A 15,775-nucleotide genomic window follows, 5' to 3' on the forward strand; every position below is an offset into this window, starting at 1 on the left:
GAAAATGCAGCTTCAAAAGCCACAGGAGAAATTCCTGGAGCCTTTGCTGTCCACTCCCCCATGCTTTTCCAGTCTAATGTGCAGCCAGCCTGAGCTCCCATTGTGGATCCCTAACTCTGCACCAGGGGAAGCAGAGTAATCCCTGTGGGCATACTGAGATGCTGTATGTTGGTGCCAATCAGTCGGGAAGCAATCTGACAGACTGACCTAGGAAACTCTTCTCAAGCTTGCCCTCCCAGAATTTGACCTCGAGGCAGAAGCTGCTAGGGACAGCTAAAGCAGTGTAAGAACCAATTGGGTCAAAGCAGCCTGGAGCAAAGGCTTACTTGTTTTAAGTCATACAATAGAGCACCTGCAGGAGGCAGAAAATCTGTTTCATAGGGAGTGGGGGGGGGCATTCAAATTCTGTAAAGGGGAATTCCTAAGGCCACTAGTAAGAACAAGCCCAGGAGTAGACAACAGCTCAGAAAAGACAGGGAGGACACTGTACTTCACATTTGCCTTGAGCTGATCCTCTTGATAGCAGGGTTGAACTTGAAGGAGAGTACCGACCAATGCAGAGTCAATTTGCAAAGACTGTGAAAGGTATTTTGTGCATTGGTTTGTTTGGTTTTGGTTAGCTCCTGACACTCAAGGAAATCTCTGTCATTACACAAACTGGATACAAATTCAATGAAGAAAGCTCAGGGAATAAACACCAGAATTAATACTTCAAAAATATTATAATGTACAGCATGTAACAAAAGATTACAAGACAAACACTGGGGTGGCAGCACTCTTCCTGAACACGGGTTGGAAAACCTGCCCCACTCTGAGTGCTGGGGCAGATAATCTGCCCCCCTCAAACACAAGGACAGATGCACACACATAAGTGGGCCCACTCTCTTGGCCCAAGGAGATATCTTTGGTTCAGACCTTGGCTTCCATGGTCCTGCCCTTGAAGTCATTCTTCCTACAGTTTGTCCCTTCTTCGTCCCTTTCTGTCCAGACTGGCAGTGGTCCTGCACATACAAATCTTGCAAAAACACTTGTCAGTTTTGCCTGTAGTTCACAGGTGTCCAAACCTTCAGACAAAGGACTATCTGTAGATCTTGCATAACTGCATTTCCAGCCTTGACTTTCACTGAAATGGCTGACTGGATCCATATTCAGTTAAACTCACATATAGAGCCCAATTCTCCGGGATCTCGCTTTACAGAAGTTCAGGGAGGTCCCTGGTGGAGCTGCTTCTGTCCCTAATCTCAGAGCACACTATCTGAATGGCTCAGAATTTTCCAAACCACTAATTTCTGGTTTCTTTTTGCCCAGGAGTTCAGTTCTCAGCTTATCCTTTTTCCTCTTGCATTTCACTATAAGCTGCACTTTCCACATTTAATTTGGAAATATCCTCAGTTAAGTATCCAAGTTCATCACTTTCAAGTTCTGCTTTCCATCAGACATAAGAACTCAATTTCTCCAAGTTCTCTGCCAATTTAAGCAACGATTGCCTTTCCTCCAGTTTCCAATAGCACATTCATCATTTCTTTCTAAGGCCTTGTAGCAAGTACCTTAAGCATCCATATTTCTACTTTCTATCTTTTCAAAGCAATCCAGGCCTTTTCTATCAAGCAGTTCACAATTCTTCCAGCTTCTATCCATCATCCAATTCCAAAGACATTCCTACATTTTTGGTTTTGCAATAGCAGCACCTCCCTCTTGGGAGGTCTGTTTTAGTTTCCTAGGCTGCTTAAGCAAACACCCTGCAAAGGGATGGCTTAAACAGTGGGAAGTTATTAGCTTGTGGCTTTGAGGCTGGGAAAGAGTCCAAATCAATACATGATTAAGGTGATGCTTTCTCCCCAAGACTGTGGTGCTCTGAGGCTGGCTGCTGGCAGCCCAGAGTCAGGGGCCCCATCAGCACACCCTCTCTTCCAAATCACCCTGGACAATGCCCCACTGGGGATACCCTAATTTTGGCTACTCCTTTGCTTACTAGCTTAATCTTTTGTGGATGATTTTGTTAAAATACTATTAATTTGTACTTTATAAAAATATTTAATGAATATGAGTTTATTCAAATCATTAATGAAACATACAGCAATTAAGGGATGCATTTTTTGGACATCTTCCTAAATATATTTACATAATTTTCTTTTCTCAATTCAATAAGCATTTATGGAGGATACACCATATACCCACCAAATGTCAAGTGTGGGGCATTTTACTAATACCTAGTAAGTGTATTAAAGTTAAGAGCAATAATTTTGAAACCCTTCCTCTTTTCATTAAGACTGCTCTTGTATGTGCCTTTTTGTATCTGATTTTAAGAGAAAAAAAAGAAAATGTGAAAGTTCTTATTAAGTTTTCAAAACCATCAGGTTAGCCTTCTATGATAGAACAGTTGATTTGCATGGTTTGTTTACTATAAGCAGCTTTTTAAGTCAGTGTGCTTAAAAATAATTAAAGGCACATGGTCAAAGAAGAAACAAACACTGTAATTAATCAGAACCTCAGATACAAATGTTAGAATGACACATTTATTCCATTTCAATTTAAGTTTATTTTACAGAGAAATTTTTTGGTTGGGTGTTAGTTTATTGTAAGAGCCTTAAAGCTGAGTCTTTTTTACAAGTTAAAAAAAATTCCCCACATCAGTATATCTTGGGACACAATCAATAATCATTTAAAAACTTTAATAGACATTTAAGAGACATATGGCCTATCTAGCTTAAAATCAGTTATGGTTGAAGACATATATCTAATAAGACCATTAAGATAAAAATAGACCACTAAAATCTATATAGAATGAAGAAAAATAAATGCAGCAAAAAATCTAAGTTAATGTGGTTATCCTGACTACCACATAATTTTAGCTTTGATCTTCCTGGCAGTTAAGGAATGAGGCATATGTCACAGGTTATAGAATTCTCATTAGCTGATAAATGAGAGAGAGAATTTCCTTAGAGAAAAATAGTTTCCTCACCACGCTAAGTTTAAAAAAAAAATTATTATGCAGGATACAAGAAACTTTGAGCCATATATTTAACAATGGTTTCTAAAAGATTCAGAAATATTATTTAAATAGTTAACTTTTATATTTTCCTTTCAATAAAAATGGAGTGTATAGTATTTAGATTTCACCCAGTAAAGTTTCTGAGGATGGGGTCAGACTGATGGACTGTGTCAGTTCAGGATCCTTGCAGAAAAAAAATGGTGAAAGGAACTCTTTACAGAGGTATGGGTAGGATGTAGGGAAGCCATAAGGATGGTGCAGTACTGTGGGGCTAGTAACAGGAGAGGCTGTTACCCTCCTAGACCTGGAAGGGATGAAGGAAGGGAAGGAGCAGTTGCCAGAATAGAACCTGGAGACAGGAGGCTGGGCAGAGAAGGCTATCTGACAGGAGTTGTCACCTCTAGTCAAGAGATGCTTTCAGCCTGGGCACCCTCACAGGAAGCCCAGGAGATAAATACCTTGAACTCTCCACGTCCTCCTACTGATCTCTTGCTGATGCTCCTCATTGGTTAAATTCAACCAGAAGCCAAGGGCAGGTGAAGGAAGTTGTTGATGCTTGCTGGCCTTCTGCCTCAAAGGGTGACAGTCACATGGAAGCTATCCACCCAGAGGACCCATCAGACACTTGAGGACCCTTAAAAATTTCACTCCCAATCCCGTTTGATAAGCAACTCCAAGTCCAGCAGAAAGGGACATTCCCTCTTGTCTTTCTCACCTACATCTCGGCAGAGAATCACTGTGGTCTCATGAGAGATGATCATTGTGTTAGCTGTGTGTAACGAAAAGAAAATGTTGAGAACCAATGATCTAGAATAAAGGATGACGCTATTTCCTTTAAACGTTTTCTTTTCTCAAGTGGATTTTAGACTGGGGCTGAGTTACAGCCCTGGAATAGAGAAATTTTATGTTAGTACTTGATGGCAGTTCCTAAGCTTGGAATATTAGATGGGTTATAAGGGCCAATGCCTACAGGCAGAATCAGATAACCTCTGGGGAAACTGCAGAAATCTCACCCCACGTGGGGACAGGGCCCCTGGAGACTCTGTCTAGTGACCTGACATCTGGATCTTGCTTTGGCTGCTCATAGACAAGAGCTCCCCAAGCCCAGACAGCCCCAAAACTGTGTGTCCCTAGAGCAGCAGTGATTATAATCATGGTCAAGCACACAAAACCAGTAGCATTGCCAATGAGGCCATTTAAAATATTGGAAAACTCATCCTAGAATTTATGGAATCTGTGGCCTAATCCACAAATATTATATACTCCAGCCTTTTAAACAAATTTTAAAAAGCCACAACAAAAATATGGAAAACTTTATAATATTTAAAGTTTATAGAAATCCAAGAATTTCTCTTTTTTTTTTTTTTTTTGCACCAAGAGATACTTTAAAACTTGATCATGTGAATGGAAGACTGTTCAGTTCCAGTGCCACATTTGAAGAATAAATGAAATTGATAGAATGTATGTTCTGCATCATACTTTTATGCTGCTGGGGAAAGAACTGACAGGTTGAGAAAGTTATTCACTTCTTATGTGTATTAAAGCAACATTTGAAGACAACTGACTTTAGATAAGGCAAAAATTTAAAAATATGGCCAGTGGTGTGACTTTAGTTTAAATCCAGGCTTCTCTGAAGCTCAGAGATAAAGAGCAAGAGTAGGATGAATGTTTTCATTGAAGTTGTAACTTTAAATATTATGTGGGTCTCAGGAGGTTATACAGTCTATACCCATCCTTTGCAGGGATTGTAGTTAAACCAACACAGACAGATGGCAATCTATCCTATTTCTGAAATCACTCACACAAGAAATTCCACATGATAACTCATTCCATGGTCCTTTCTCTAATCTTACTTTTCCTTAAGTCCTCAGGCACTATTATGCAAACAGTCATGGAAAGAGTAAGTCAACGCACATGTGTCTGATCCCCACCCCCCCAACACCACCATGAAGGGGGCAGAATTATCTGTGGCATCTATGATGATTTGGGAACAATACCAAACATTGTCACTCTTCCTTCTCTATCCAATCCTATAAACATTCTGTCTTTCTAGGTATCCCCTTGTCCTTTTGCCTCTTTTGCTTCCCTCAATTGCCACTTTTCTCTCCTGGTTCAGAATTCCTGGAGAGTTTGTATCGGATTCCTTAATTCCTGAGGAATGTGAAAATCAGTTCATATGAAGTGTCAGCACCACAGACAGTGGCTCGTGAGGCAAAGTTAGCCTAGGTTGAGGACTGTTACTCTCTTTGAAGGTCTTATCGACTCTTTCCTCTTCTCTTCCTAGCCTCCTACTTTTCTAGGTAAACCATTTTTCAATGCAATTTTATTGAGCTATAGTCACACACCATACAACCCATCCAAAGTATACAATCTATGGCTCACAGTATCATCACATAGTTGTGCAGTCATCACGACAATCAATCTTACAACATTTGCATTACTCCTAAAAAATTAAAAAGAAAACTCAGACCCTCCATATCTCTTATCCCCACCTGTTATTGATGCCTAGTATTAATGTGGCACATTGGTTACTGTTGAGGAAAGACTGTTGAGATATTACTGTTAACTATAAACCATAGTTTGCAATAGGTGCATTTCCCCCCACATATACTCTATAATTAACTCCCTGTAATAATGTTGTAGATTTGTTCTAGTTCATGAAAGAACTTTTCAATAGTTGTACTGTTAATCACAGTCATCGTCCACCACAATAGTCCCATATTTAAACCTGTAGCTTTCCTTCTGGTGACATCCGTCTAAACTGTTCCTTCCCACCACATTCACACACAATTCAGCACTGTTACTTATACTCACAACTACATGAGAGGTAAATCATTTTAATTTCTTTAGCTCTTTGGTACAGGAAGAGGTGCCCACATCACAGTAGTCTGTGAGAATGACAGGCCAAGATTGGCAGGAGGTAAACTCATCTAGGCTTGCTGAGTTTAACCCATCACGTGGCACTGGGGTTCTGGGGCAAGTACAAAGGGCAACGGAGAGCAACGGAGTCAGCAAGAGAAGTAATTCCTTCCTCTCTTCTCTCACAGATGCCCCAATTAATTATATTTTGCAAAGGGTTAGTTCACAAAAGGTCCCCAAAATATATGCATTTATGCCATTCATAGCAGCTCCCATTTTCTGGTCAGGAAACATTGGTTCTAACTTTAAATCTGTTAAAAGTTAGCTCTGCAATCTTGGCTAAGCCATGTAAAATCTCTGCCAAATCTTATGAAGTGCAATTTTACAAGACTTCTCAAAATTTTAAGAGCATATATTTTTGACCCAGCAACTCCAACCTAGAAATTATCCAATAAATGCATTTATTTGCACATGTGTAAATGACAAATGCATAAGGTCACTCATTAAAAAACAAAGTTTGGAAACAAACTAAAAGTCCTTTGATATGAGACTGTTTAATTAAGTTTTATGTTTATGCAATTAAATACTGTGAAACCATAAAAAAGAGGAAGTTCACTATATATTGATATGAAAGATCTCCCAGATATATCATCAAGGACAATGTACATATAAAGATATTTACGTGAAAAGGGGAAAACCATGTATAACATATATACTTGTCTAAACATGGACTATCTCCAGGAAGATATACAGAAAGCAGGGAATTATGGTTGCATCCAGGAAGGGAAGCTGGGTGGCTGGGGGTATGGGGCTTGTTGGGGATGCAACGGGGAAGTTTTCACTGTATATCTTTATGTCTCTCTTGAATTTTGAGTGATGTGAATGTATTACTTAAGCAAAACATAAATAAATAAAATAATTATCTGTGAGATGGATCTAACCATACCCATTTGATTGTCTTGAGAATCAAATGGAATTGTGTGTAAAGGTGCTTTGTAAAGTACAAAATGCTCTTCACAAAGAATGTTTTATTTCCAGTATATTCATGTTATGGACTCTTTAATTTCTCCACTTGCCTCTTAAATTTTGGAGTTTAGAATTGGACATAGCACTGAGATAATGACAATGATGGTAAAAAGTAATTCAAACATTTGTGGGGCTTTTAGAGTTAATTGCTGTAGTGTGGTTATTGTATAAAAGGAACTTTACCCTGTGCTTCCTACATGTATTTTTTCTCTCCCTGCACTTCAGTATAATTTTTACCTTTTAATAATTGGTACTTCAAAGGGTACGCAAGCTTAAGATGACTGGAAAGGGTCTAATGAGATTAGTTAGTAACTTGTAGAAAACTGCAATATATGAGAAAAGAAGGGGAAACAGTTGGGGCATTAAAAAGCCAGTGTAACCTGCTGAGACACGGGAGTGGAAATTCCTTTGTTTAATATTTAGAAGGAAGAAACACTATACTTTCTGGGGAAAAAAAATCCTTTGAGTCCTGTTAGAACATATTTTTAAAAAATAATAAAGCCAGTTTAGAAGGGTTTCTTGTCAGTCCTATAGGAAAGAAGGATACTCGAAAGGGGTAGCACACAATATCCTAAGGGATGTGTTAAAAAAGAACTCCAGCTTTCGACATTCTGAGGAGTCCCCCGGGACCATCCCACACCTCATTAAGTACCTGCCCAAGCACGAGACTGGAGTCTCTGCAGGGAATTCTGGTCTAGCCTGGCAAGAAAACATAACGAGAGATTTGTGGCCTTTGTGAAATGGACCACAGTAAAATATAAAACCAAAATAAAGCTAATGGGCTCCTACCAAGGGAGCAGACTCTAAAAGAGGAAAATAAACACACAATTTCAGTTTGATTTTTTTTCTCCTCATACCTTTTTCTCCACACAGTGTATGCCAAGAGGATTCAATTTATTTTCAAAGTTTAACTTTCTCCTCCTCTTTCCCTTCCTCCTCCTCCTCCTTCTCCTCCTCTCCTTCCCCAAATTCCTCTCTATCAGAGAGTGTCAACATTTTTTGTAAAGGGCTAGACAACAAAAATTTTAGGCTTGGGGGGCCAAATGGTCTCTTTTACAACTACTCAAAAGCAGCCACAGATGTATGTATGAAGCCATACATTCACAGAGAAAGTGCATACTTAGAAGTAGTTAAAATGGGAAATGTTATAATGCATATATGTTACCACACACACACAAAAAATAATAATAAAGGGAAAAAGGATGCAGCCATAGAAACTACATAAAGGAACAGGTGTGGCTGCAGGTGACAACAGCTAAATAGGAGAAAATAAATTTGTATCCATACCTCATACCGTAAACCAAGATAAATTTTCAAAAGATCAAGAATTTAAATGCTAACCCCCCAATAACAATATTAGAAGAGAACATGAGGAATTATTTAACATCTTAAAACAGGAGAAAACCTCTATTAAATAAATTCCTTTAAAATGATAGATTCAACTACATGAAAATATTTGGCATAAAACTACTCTAGGCAAAGGCATAAGACAAAAGACAAGCTGGAAAAATATTTGCAACTCATGTCACAATAATGGGATAACTTCCTTAACATAAAGGATTTCTACAAACCAAGAAGAAAAATAAATAATCACACAATAGAAAGAAGTGAAAGTGCTATGACTAGAATCCACAGGGGAAAAAAATACAAATAGTCATTAAGTATTTTTCACATATTCCATATCCTTCATGATAAAAGGTACACAACTTAAATTATGGTCAAATACCATTTATCACATATCAGATAGGTGAAAATCAGATATTTGATAAAACACTGTATTGGCAAGGCATGACTATGTATTATTGGTGGGATTTGGTATAACATCTATGGAGGGCAATTTGACTATATCTATCAACATTTGAAATGTATATATCTTTTTTGACATAGCAACTCACTTTTAGGAGCTTAGCCTATAGATATACTCAGGGATATGCAAAATTATATATGTACAATGTTAGTTGTCACACTTTTTATAACAGCATAAAAGAAGGGAAAAGACTTATAGGCCCACTGTATTAGGTGGCCAGGCTGCTGTGACAAATACCACACAATGGGTTGGGCTTAACAATAGGAATTTATTGGCTCAAGGTTTTAAGGCTAGAAGAAGTCCAAAATCAAGGTATCAGCAAGGCTTGCTTTCTCCTGGAGTCTGTGTTCTGGTGCTGGCTGATGGCAATCCTTGGGGCCACTTGGCTTGCATCTCTGCCTCTGTTGCATGGCATGTCTTCTCTTTTCATCTGCTCTTCCAGTTTCCTGCTGATGTCTGGCTTCTGGCTCTTTTCATGCTTCTCTGAAGTCTAGCTTCTGGTTTCTTCTCTTTATAAGCCCTCCAGTCAGATGGATTAAGACCTACCCTGATTCTGTTATCCACACCTTAACTAAAAATAACATCTTCAAAAGGTCCCATTTACACATGAGTTCATACCCACAGGGACTTGGATAAAGATTAAGAACATGTGCTTGTTGGGGTACATAATTCAACCTACTGCATTCACCAGTAGGGGACTGGCTAAATCTATGATGTCAGATCCATACCATGGAATACTGAGCAGCAATAAAAAGGAAGTAAACAAATTCCGTAGGTTCTGATATGGAAAGATCTTCAATATACGTTATTAGAAGAAAGAAAGCTGGAGGGCAGTGCGCACTGTGCACTTCCATTTGTATAAAAGCTGAAGGGAGCAGAGTACTTACTTGGATCTGTTTGTATATGCATAAAAGTCTCTGGAAGGATACACAAAAAACCAGTAACAAGGCTGCCTCTTTGAAAGGGATGAGGGAAGAACTGGATGGATGGATAACAGAAATGAGAAGGAGACTTTTCATTGTCTGCCTTTATATTCTTTCTGATTCTTGGACCTTTTGACACTATTATGAATATTAAAAAATAAAGGCAATCAAAATTGCCCAAATAACTTGGCCTTATACACACCCACACACACACACTCAAACACACATATACACATACATTGCTTGTTATTAGTTTTTAGAATTGTGGGGCATTATAGTATTTTGGATCTACTAATAATAAAATTTAAAACTAGTAAATTTGGAAAAATTTGCTGCTCTGTGTGTCAAACAGAGAACATAAAGGAGAATAAACTTTCTACATAGTTACCAATTAATTAGCTACAAAGAAGACACTTTTATTAGTCTATGTGATATAAAGAAGTAGTGAATTCCCCATCTCTGGCTCATTTAAGCACGTGTGGCATCACAACTTGGTAGAAAGAGTAAAAACTCTAAGTCACATCCTCTATTCCAATTCTGAGATTCTATAATTACAAGGAAAAGGTGAAGTAAATGTCATGCATTTTATTGTAAGTGTTAAGATTTTTTGGAAAAAAAAAAAAACTTAGAAATTTAAGCACCTTATCTTAGAAACTAGTTTGAGAAGTACAGAAAAGGTAGAAGCAGAAGTAGATCCTTCATCTGTGGTAACAAAGGAACCACACAAATGCAGTGTTGATAATGGCGGGAAGGGCCGTATATGGGAACTCTGAATTTTCTGCATGATTTTTTTTTTTTTTCACAGCAAAACAAAAACTTTTTTTTTTTATACCTTTTGAATACTATAAATCATCTGTAACCAAAGACAATGAAAACATTTTGATCAAACTTTCATTTTTTGGCACATAAGCAAGAGAAATATTTTCATAAGAAAATAAAATAAAATCAGCAGGTAAATAGACCAATATTCACTAAAAATATTACAGCAAGTAGTCCTACCTCCCTGAGTTTTGTTCATATGTCATTGAAGCAATAATGTACTGAGGATCTAATAAGTGCTAAGTACTGCAAAGCACTGGAAATATGCTCTCTCTTTACAGTTTTGAAAAGAAAGTTGCTGCAAAATAACAATAATCAGAAAGAGTAAATTGATCATCACTTACACTTTATATACTTTAGTAACAATCCATATGCTCTTGGGCCAAGCACTGTGCTAGAAAGTGGGGCTACAATTATTAAATAAGATTCTGTTTCTGACACTGAGGGACTCAGGACAGCCAGGGAGAGAAGTGTAGCAATAACCATCTATGAGTTAAAAGCACTATAGCTAATAATAACTGTTATTATAATAACAACTAATAATAAGTAACATTTATTGAGCACTTATACATGTGTCAAGAACTGTGCTAAGGGGCTTTACATTTTACATGTATTCGTATGTAAAAAAATCTTCATAAAAATCTATTATTTTCATTTGACATATGGGAAAACTGAACTCATGAGATATTAACTAACTTGCCCAAAGTCACACAGCTAATAAGTGATGGAGCTAGGAAGGATCCCAGGTCTGACTCCAGACCCCAAGCTCCTAATGGCTATATAGTATACTAAACAATAACACTGGGAACAAAAACGAGAAAGCCATTAATTTTGCTCATTGGATCCAGAAAGACTTCACTGAAGATATAATACCTAAGCAAGGTTTGAAAGTGGTGAGTTTTGCACACAGACGATGAAGGAGATCCAGGCAGAAGGAAACAGCATGAGCAAATTCAAAAGCCCAGAGAGTATGCAATAGTGGTACTGTATGGCTACCACAGAAGTTGAAAAAAGGGCAGGGTTACTGATGAGGCTGGAAAGACAGGCAGAAGCCAGGTTGTGAAAAATATATGCTAGCTTAAGGAACTTCAATACAACAACAAAAATTATCTATTATTAAATGCCTACACTTTGTGCCAGGCACTGAAGTATACAACAATGAATAAGAAACTAATAGTATTTGCTTTCAGTGGACTTATGTCTAGTGAAAAGATACAGGTAAATAAGCAGGAGATTATGAAACTCTGCAACTACAAAGGAAAGTAAAGCCCTTCCCCACCTAATTGGTACAGAAAGGAGAGACAGCTAACTCAAATCATGGGGGAATTGAAAATGTAATAAAAGATAATAAACTGATACTGTGAGAATAGAGGATAGAAAGGATATCTCTGATGGTGTAAAAGCAATGGTGGGTAAAACTTCTGACACCTTTGCACAAATCAAGGCAAACAGTGCCAAACTGCACTATTAATGCATGATTTTTATGTAAACCTGTAACATTTTTAATTAAAAAAATATTTTTTTTAAAAAACTTGTAAGAAGAGCCAAAGATTTTTGGGAATGGAGTAGGCAACACGCCAAGCCAGGTTAGGAGTGACTTCCAGATATTAATATCAAGTGAAAATGCCTTAGTATACGAGGGAGGGAGCAGGTTTTCACTTTTTCTCTGGCAGAACAGAGTGCACCACCACACTATGTGATGTGCAGGTGGGAAGTTTTTTTTAGGAAATGGCTAGAAATTATTGGCATGATTTTCAAATCATCCCTATTTGTTCGGCTGGTGAAACACCTGGCAGCTAATGCCTCCAAGCTCTAAATTGTTGTCTGCTTTAGTTGAAGTTCACACCTTAGCTATGAAGTTCATACATAGCATCCAATAGCATAAAAGACACTCAGTCAATTTTTGATGAGAATAGTGCTGGACAAAACGCAGTGCTGTTAGAGAGCGCGTTTGGAAAGATGACTGAGGTGGTGGGGCAATTAAGTGTCAGTACCACTCCCCACTTATTGTCCTTTTCCTTTCCCATCCCTTTCCTTTTTCCTTCTTTTAATGTTATGTCTGTAGACCTCCTAAGAACAGACTGAGTGTTCTGTAGGGAAAATAGTGCAGTAGTGGTGATCTTTTTAAAAACTTCACACATTCCCATGTGCTGTCAGTTCCTGCTATGCTCTTGAAGTGAAGGGCTTTCCTGGGCTGATGCAATAGGGGAAGCTGAGGATCAGAGATGTTAAAGTTCCTGGCAGAGTTACAATTAGATACCAGGTACATTTCATGTAATCAGGGGGCTAAAAGAGATTTTGAAAGGTTATGGAGTTGTTAATCATGCTCATTTTTTTTTTTTTTTTGTATGACTGTCATTTGCAAATATATAGCATTTAGTGAGTGAACTATTTAGTTACTCAGTTCTGTATCATGAGCTACCTATCTGAGTTTCAATTTCCTCAACTGCAAAATGAGAATGGAAATCTATTAAAATCCACTCTCCCCTTCTTCCAGGGCACATGGTTAGCCTACATTTCCCAGACTCCTGGCGTTCAAGGGTGGCCACAAACTATATTCTTTCCAGTGGAACGTGTGCGGAAAGGCTGTGTGCCACTCTAGGTCTAGATCTTAAAATGGTGGACATGCCTCATCTGTGCACCTTCCCCTTCCTGGCAGGGATGGATCTTTGTCTATAACAATGTCCGAAAGAATGGCAGAGCTACATGTGGAAGGAACCCACATCCCTGAATGTGTTAGGCGGCGGTCCTAGCATGCAGCCTGCCACCTTTTCCTGGGACCTACAAATACATCGTGTGCTCAGGACCAAGTGTGTCAGCTGGGCGATAAAACCCAATCTCCTAGCAGACAAGGTGACTGCCGGTACATTCCTTCCCCTATGGCTCCGAGCATATGTAAGCATTCACTAGAGACAGTCTGACTCTGGTGGGCAGGTTTTGTGGCATCCAGCTCACACCCCAGTGGCATAGCTGTCCCTGGCAGGGAGGGGGTTTCCTCCATGCTGGCACACAAACCCAAGAGAGGGGTGCTGCACATACAGCATCTCCCTGCTTCCTGGCTATGCATTGAGTCCCGCTGGCTGTGGGGAACCAATGCCCACTGGTGAAGCTGACCTCACTCTGTCTCTTCTCTGTGTGAGTGAACCATCTCTCCATCAGAGCCTGTGTGAGTCGAGCTTCTGCTGGGGACCCCGACCCCTGTACTGGAATGGGTCAATATCTCTTCAGGTGTCTCTTCTTCTGACTGATACTGAATGACTGTGGAGCAAAACGGTATTGCCAGTCTGGACGTTCACCGCAACACTGTTATGTGAATGAGAAATAAACTTCTTTGCTCTTTAAGTCACCGTATGGTTAGCCTCTGTCACTGTAACTTAGCCTCTACCCTAACTAAGAGGGGCGATAATACCAAGTATCTTACCAACTCCCTGGGATTTTTGTGAGGATCAGATGAAAGCACTTTGCAAACAACGAGGCTTTGCACAAATGATTACAGTACCGTCATTGCTTGCTTATCTAACATGAAACCTTCCTCTAAACCTCAACAGCACTGCTGTAAAATAGGGGCTCTGGATTCCATGAGCTCTAGGGACTGCCCTGGTCTTTTCGTGGTTGGAAAGAGACTGCCTTGGGAAAAATAACTGCACAAGAAATAAAAATGACTAGCAGATTTTGTTAATTATCACCAACCATGTCTGGATCATATTTAGGAACTAACAGTTAATGCAAACAGTGGGAAATGTGTGGTTATTGAAAGCAGCTGACACATTAGGTAAACTTAATTTCATAACCATTTCACAAGCTGGTGGTGATAGCTAAAGTGCCCATGTGAGTTACTATATTAAATGTCATTAGTTTTCTAGACTTTGTCAGCCTACAAGTTTAGAGTAACAGGATTTACTTATGAGGATACCAATATCCACTAAACCACATTAGTCTCGTGAGAGCCAAGTATTACTCTTTTCTGAGTCTTACTTTACACAAAAGTACTTCCATTTCCAAATTACAGTCTATAGTAAGTTAATACAAAACAGAAGGAGATTTTCTGAGCAGAACAAATTCACATTTGAAGCAGATATGAGCAGGCATTTTTAAAGAAAGAAAAAGAAGAGGAAATGAAAGAAAATGATCTGCTGCTTTAAATGGCCACACATAGCCTCAGAGCTTTTGTTTAATTCTTTGGGGATGAGAAAATGGAATCTTTCCTGGCCTTTCATCTGGGCAAAGCCAGGTCTGATGTGGCGGATGAAGTAGTTTATGGGGTCCTTGAAAAGAAGTATTTTCACAATCTCATCGACCCTGCCTCCATTTGGTTATCAAAACTTAATGCCGGAAAGGAAAACCATTGGTAGTTCCTATTAGGAAAAGTGATCTATTAGGAAAAACCCCAGGAAGCACTTTCAGATTTGAAGAGCAGTGCCAAGGACTGAAACCCAGCTGTGATGGAGTCTGAAATGATGAGAAAGGACATCCTGGAAAAGAGACATAAAAATTCACTCTGTGCAACACTAGCTGAGTATAAGGCAAAGGAGTTTCTTTGAAATTACACACACCTCCTACTCTAAGAAAGGAAATTCCCCAGGCCAACTGGTTCGTTTTGACATGCGCAGCTGATTCTCCCAGCAAATGGATTAAACAGAAAGGCAACAGAAGCATTTTGGCAGGAAAGAGGGATCATCTCAGGTGCTGAATGGGAAAAAAGAAATGGACATTTTTGTAATGCAAAAGGTAAATATGAACAGTTCAGGGCACATTTGGGAATTTTCATCATGCTAATAAATGTCAGAGAGAAATGTTCTTCCTTTATTATTAGACCTTAGACTAATTTACCCAGACAAAAAATTGTCTTTGCCCAATGAGAAAGAGAAAAATAAAACTAAATCAAGTGAGTAATTAGATAGGGGAAAGACAAAGAAAATGAGACGGTAGTTTACGTATGGTTCACGAGGTTCTCTTTGGGCTGAAGAGGATTAACTATTATGAGGATTTTCTGTTGTGGGGAGTGGATGGAGTGGATTTGTGAGAGGTGAGAGAAATAGGGATGAACCGCAGCTAATTTAGACATCTTTGGTTTCTCATGCACCATCTTGCTGAGGATTTAAGATGAGATAAGATAACACAGAGGAACTGAATCCCAGTTAATGGAGAATTACAAGGTCTGGAATGAAATCTCCTTTCACTTGGTCTTGCTTGTGTTGATTTTATTTTTGTACCTTTGAATTAGATAGCAAATACTGAATGTAGTATAATTTTAGGAACTTTGTACATGCTCTGATGATTACATTGGACCTTCAGTTTTTCCCCCAAATTCCCCTTTGTGGGATTGGTCTCAAAGAAAGAGTGGAGGTA

The sequence above is a fragment of the Choloepus didactylus genome, chromosome 7, assembly GCF_015220235.1.
Source record: "Choloepus didactylus isolate mChoDid1 chromosome 7, mChoDid1.pri, whole genome shotgun sequence".
NCBI classification, from domain to species: Eukaryota; Metazoa; Chordata; class Mammalia; order Pilosa; family Megalonychidae; genus Choloepus; species Choloepus didactylus.